The following is a 6,061-nucleotide window of genomic DNA, read 5'->3' as shown; positions in this document are numbered from 1 at the left end:
CATGAGCTCGGGACGGTCAGTCACACACGAGGACACCCGAGAGCCCCCCACTTTTTTTTAGCGGCCGGGGGCCCTCCCTCCGAAGGGGCGCTCACCCCCAAACCTGGGGGATCCCCATGGGGTTCAGTGCCAAGGGCATGGTCTCCAGTGGTGCGGGAGGGAGGGAAAAATGTCCCTCCTCATGGGTTGTGTACAAAAGGGCTTGATGCCTCCCGGCTCCGGCCGCTGCCGCCGCCGCCGCCGACTCCTCCGCCGCCCTCCTAACTTGGAAAAAAGGTGGGCAAAACGCCATGTTCCCCCGCCCGCGGGGCCCCTCCAGTCTACCTGGAGAGGCAGCCCACGCCACCCCGGCGCGGGAGGAGGCCACCCCGGGGGAGGCCGGGCTCCGCGGCCGCGGCCGCCGCCGCCCAGCCCGACCAAAGAGACGACAGGGCCGGCGCGGCGGGGCGACCGGCGGCCCCGCCCGGGCCCGCGCCCTCCCGGGGCCTTTCGGCTCCCGGAGCCCGCGGGGAGGACGAGGCCGAGGCGGGGCGGAGGCCGGAGCCGGCGACCCGAAGCTCTTCCTCAGGACGGCGCTTCCCTCCCTTCTTCCCTCCCCGCCAGGCCGCCCGTGGCCTAGCGCGGCCTGCGCATCCTCGGAGTGGCGGTTTGGCGGGGCCGGGCCGGGGCCCCCCGCCTGAGGCGAGCCGGAGCCGCCGTGCCCCGAGGCCGGGGGGCGCTGCTTGGGTGCCGGGGTGGCGGGCGGGCGGGCCGGCCGGCGGGCTGGCGGGCGGGCGGCGTGTTGCGGCTGCGCCGGGGCTGAAATAGCTGGAGATTGCGCGGTAGGGCACTCACCTCAGAGCGGCTGCGCTACCGTGGGCCTGCGCCGTGGAGACTGCGACCGCGCCGGCTCCTCGCCGCCTCCTGCCACCAGCGGCAATGGCGAGAGCTACCGCCTCTGCCGCCGCCGCCGCCGCCGAGGAGGAGGAGGAGGAGGTGGAGGAGGAGGAGGAAAAGGGAGGGGGGGGAGCACGCACGGCACGCACGGAGACTCCTGCTTCCCCGCCCGCCCGCCCCGCCGCCATGATGGGGAGGTCAGGGTGGCTGCTGTGCGGGCGGTAAAGTTCGCGAGGCCAATTTTTGTGGCCTCCTCTTTCTCCCCACCTCCCCAGTGCCTTAGAAACGGAGCCCCGCTGTGGCGTGTGCGACAGAAACAACTCGAATGATAAAGTGCTGAAGCCTTGGGGAGTCGGAGTTGGTTAGAGACAATCTGGGAAAAGCGGCATCCCTCGAAGCCCTGCGAATGACCTTCCCAATATGGTGCCTCTGCAAGCCAAGTGGCTTGTTAGGGACCTTCCTCCTGTGGTGCCATTATTATGGCTCCCTCCAGTCTTCTGAGCACTAAACCGAACCTGATCTTCCCCAGGCTCTCCCTTTACAAAAAACATAGATATGTAATATACTTGTCAATTATATATGTTCATTATATTATTATTACATTGTTGATCTGATATTAAATATAAACATTGCATTTAATCTGTAATGTTACCCATTTTCAGAATAAATATATACTGTATTGATATTATGTTGTTAATATGGAATTAACTGTAAATACGTTATATTAAATATGTAATATATTATCTGTTATATATTTTCCATTATAAATATGTATTACTGATTCTAAATTAAATTTAGAGACATTTCACTTAATGTTATCTGTTTTATATATTTTATCATAAATATTTGTAATGTTTATAATCAATGTAAATACATTGTACTGAATGTGTAATATATTATCTATCTTCAGTATATTTTCATTATAAATATACAATTATATATTATTACAGTGTAAACATTTTACATTAATATGCAATATATTGCATTACATTTTCATTGTAAATAAAATATATTGATGTATTAAATTTAAATGTTATACATGTAATATGTTAACTTTGTGTGGTCTATATTTTCATTATAAATACATGTGTAATATATTAATATGTTGATGTGATATTAAATGTAAACATTGTATTTAGTATGCAACATGATAAATTTTTAAAGATCTTTCGACAAACAAAATTATACTATAAAGAAGTGCAAATATGAAGAATTCAGAGAATTGAAAACATGAAGTAAGACAGCAGAGAAACACAACAACATACACAAAGACAACACAAAATGCAACAACTCACTGGTCAAATATGATGGATAGTCTGGGTACCAGAAGATCAAAGTTAAAGGGCATACTCTCTGTTAACAGCTTTAACCTACAAAATTAAAGAGTGGCAAGTACAGTCATTCACACATAAACCCCAAAAAGCAAACAAACTTTGAACAGGACAGTAATTTGACTGATTATTGAGAAGTGCGTCAAAACAAAATACATCTTCATTAATTGAAATAAATTAACTCTGGAATTGGCCTCCTCTGGATGCTCTCCAGCTTATCAATACTTTTCTTGAATTTTTACGGTCGGAATTGACTCCAGAAGTAGTCTGGCCAGGGCAGAAGGGAATTCCTTATTTCTGGGATCCTAAATCCCTCTTAATGAAGCCTAACATGACATCAACATTTTTGGTAACTATATCATATTGTTGACTCACTGAATTTGCAGTCTACTAAAGTCCCTAGAATTTTTTCTCACTACTATCTAGCCATGCCTCACTCACCCTACCTTTTAACTGTTACTTTTATTTTTTGAACCTAAGTATAAGACAACAGTAAATTCATTTTTCTAGACTTAGCCCAATATTCTAACCTGTCATCCAATGTTTTAGCTATACCTCCTACCTTTGTGTCATTTGCAAACTTGATAATCATGCCCTCTACATCTTTATATAGCTCATTAATAAAAATGTTTTTCCAGAATTGATTATTGAACAATAAAATGTTACAAAAAAAAGAAAAAAATCGAGATAATCTTGAGTAGTTTGAAATGTTTCAGAGTAGAATGATCAAAACCAGGAGAACAATTTATATATGGACAACAACATTGTAAAGAAAAACAAATTCAAAAGACTTTGGAAATCTGATCAAGGCAATGACTAATCATATATATCTTCAGTGGGCCTTTGATGAAGCATGTTACTTCTGAAGACAGAGATAATGGGTGTAAAGCATAGACATACATTTTAGTTTTTGCTTGACTGTGGAGATTGGTTTTACTTGATTATTCTTATTTGTTGCAAGTTTTGTTTTTTTCCTTTCAGTAAATTGGTGGGAGCAGAGTGGTTAGCAAAAGTAATGTCAAAAAAGAGGGCCATTGAAACTTTTTTTTTAATACACAGAGAAGAATAGGAGGAAGTTCAGAAGGAAGCACAAACAAACTGGACAGTTTGGAATTCTAACAGACGGTATTGCATCCTTTAAAAAAAACACACACACACACACATAGTATGAAACAGAATCATGATTTCATATGCATTTTTTACCATTCTATTGTGAGTAGAAATAATATTTCAATGTTTAAGTTAAAAAAAACAATTTTAAAAAATGTTCTTCCATGACAGCTGGGCTAATGTAGACATTCACCAGAGCCAGTAAAACATCAGCACTCTCTTTTATATTCTACTTCAACCCCTTCCCTTAAGCTAGAGTGGAAAACTACTGGTCCCTGTTTTATCCATGTTCCTGTGCTTGCAACCTAGCCCAATTTGGAGTCATCATCCAAGTCATTACCAAAAGCCTACCCATCTTCATTCAATTCTTTTACCTTCACTCACTGAAATGAGTGCTTAATGGAGTTGTGGATTAGTCTAGTGATTTTGGAAAGTAGTTTGAAACTATGCCCCCAAAGTTACTAAACTGAGCATACCTTTTGATCTAACTGTACCACTACTAGACCTATACCCACCTCCCCCCACCACCACCACCAAAGAAAGCAAGGAAAGAGGAAAAGGACCCAATGTACAGAAATATTTACAGCAACTCTTTTTGTAGTAGCAAAAAATGGGAAAGTTAGGGGGTACTAACCTTTTGGGGAATGGCTAAACAAACTGTGGTATAGGAATGGAATTGAGTACTATATCATAAATAATGAAGTAGACAATTCAGTCATTCTGAAAAACAACTTTAAATCATGTAAGAAAAGTTACAAAATCATTTACATCCTTTAATCTACATATTCTACCACTAACACTATATAGATAACCCAAGGAGATTATTGACAACAAGAAAAGGCCCATATGTACACAAATGTTCACATGAGCATTTTGTGATAACAAAAAGTTGAAATTAAAATATATGCTTAATAATTGGGAAATAACAAAAGAAATTATGGTATATGGATGAAATGGAAGGTGAGGCAAGAGTGGCATAAAGAATAACAAATATGAAAAATTCAGAGAAATACAAAAGACATAAAATGGTGCAGAGTGAAGAAAGGAGTATAAAATGACAGTATACATATAAAATAGCTACTTTGGACAAACATAATGGCCTATGTTCATACTAAATTGCCAAAAGTTAAAGGCTTCATCTCTTCTTTCTATTAACAATAAAGGTTTTCTAGAAAAGTATTTTTTTAGAAGAAAGTTATTTGGGGTTCCCATTAAGAACTAACACCTCTTTTGTTGAAAAAAATGTATCAATAATTTTAAGGCAACTTAAGGGTTAGTTGAAAAGCACATGCTACAAAAATAAACAGGGAATCTTCCCAAGAAAGTTGCAAACCCCTTCTGCCCTACCCCAAGAAAATAGCCTAGCTGAAATCCTCATGATGTCAGCTTGCTAGTTAATGCCACAACTTGGAAATAAGGCAAAAAAAAAAAAAGAGTTTCTCGTTTAAAGGCCATGACAAAGAGACCAGGGCATTCCCCTACCCTTTTTTGTTCTTAGTGATATCCCCTTTTTTCACCCTGTCCAAGGTCTTCACAGCATTAAATAATTCTGTGATTGAATAAACCCTAATTTTCTTTTTCCTCTCTGGTACCTCTCCTAGGTCCCATATCTTAGGACTGCAGTTAGTTTTGCTGGTCCACACTGAACATTTCACCCCATAGTCCAAGGAATGGTTTATGCTTTAGTGTTCTTTGTATCTCTGAAGGCATATAGTCCTTTCTTCCTTAGCCTCCAGACCAACTCCTTTTTTTCTGTCTGTCTCAATGTATCCAGGATTTCCTCCTTCCGTTAGTGCAGATTGCTACTTATCAATGACTTCACATAATATATGATTCTTGTCCATGTCATCAGCAACTCCTTAAGATCTATGCTACTTATCAATGACTTCACATAATATATGATTCTTGTCCATGTCATCAGCAACTCCTTAAGATCTACCCAACTTCACGGAAGCCTTCCTAGAGGTCAAGGGTCCTTCAGCCTTCTTTATATCACAGATCCCACGGGCAGCCTGGTGAAAACTGTGGACCCCTTCTCAGGATCATGTTTTTTCAATGCATAAAATAAAATTACAAGAGAATACAAAGGAAATCAATTATATTGATATCGTTGTCAAAATAATTTTTAAAAAGAGGAAACAAGTTCACAAAATAGATGTTAATGAATTCCTGTTGGAGGCCCTTTAATATTTCATGGATATGCAGATCAACATTGGGGCTGCCCATCAGGTCAACAAATGAGGTCCATTAATACCTATTAAGCACTTGTTGTATGGAGAACCTGTACTAGACACTGGGGGAAATGTAAGATTTAAATAAGAGCTATCCCTACCTTATCCATTTACATGAGAATTCCTAACCTGTGCAAAATGTGAGCTAAGTGTACTACAGACTTACAAAGTAAAAGTAAAATACTGTCTAGGATTTGAGAAGGAAAATTATTACTGACCAGGGGAATCAAGTAAGGCTTCTCAGAGAAGGCAGGATTTGTACTGAACTTTAAAGAACAAACAGTGTTTAGCAAATGACATAAATCATGGCCCAAGGGACTCTGGTATTGCACAGTTTGGGTTCAGAACTCTGGGCCTGACTCAAAAGGCTCAATTTCTCTCTTTGGTTCATTGTCCTCACTTGGAGTTTTCCAAGAAAATCTCTAGATACATTCATTGTATAGTGCATGACTAGATTTTTCCAAATGTGGGCAAAAAACCTCCCACATATGCACTTAATATACAATATCCTTT

General features: G+C 41.7%; 1 protein-coding gene across 1 annotated transcript in view; it reads right to left on the bottom strand.

Annotated features, from left to right (window-relative positions):
• Positions 1-2,587, bottom strand: part of NRF1 (nuclear respiratory factor 1) — a 143,571-nt gene extending 140,984 nt beyond the window's left edge. Inside the window, exon 1 of the mRNA XM_069087205.1 lies at positions 835-2,587. The gene's annotated coding sequence lies outside the window, so the exon portion shown is untranslated. The remainder of the gene's footprint in view (positions 1-834) is intronic.
• Positions 2,588-6,061: the final 3,474 nt, after the last annotated feature.

Source organism: Petaurus breviceps, unplaced genomic scaffold (assembly GCF_028583685.1).
Source record: "Petaurus breviceps papuanus isolate PSGF00001 unplaced genomic scaffold, PetGlider_PUasm1.0 181, whole genome shotgun sequence".
NCBI lineage: Eukaryota > Metazoa > Chordata > Mammalia > Diprotodontia > Petauridae > Petaurus > Petaurus breviceps.
The sequence above is the reverse complement of the archived record's forward strand: the minus strand, read 5'-3'. Positions and strand labels throughout refer to the sequence as shown.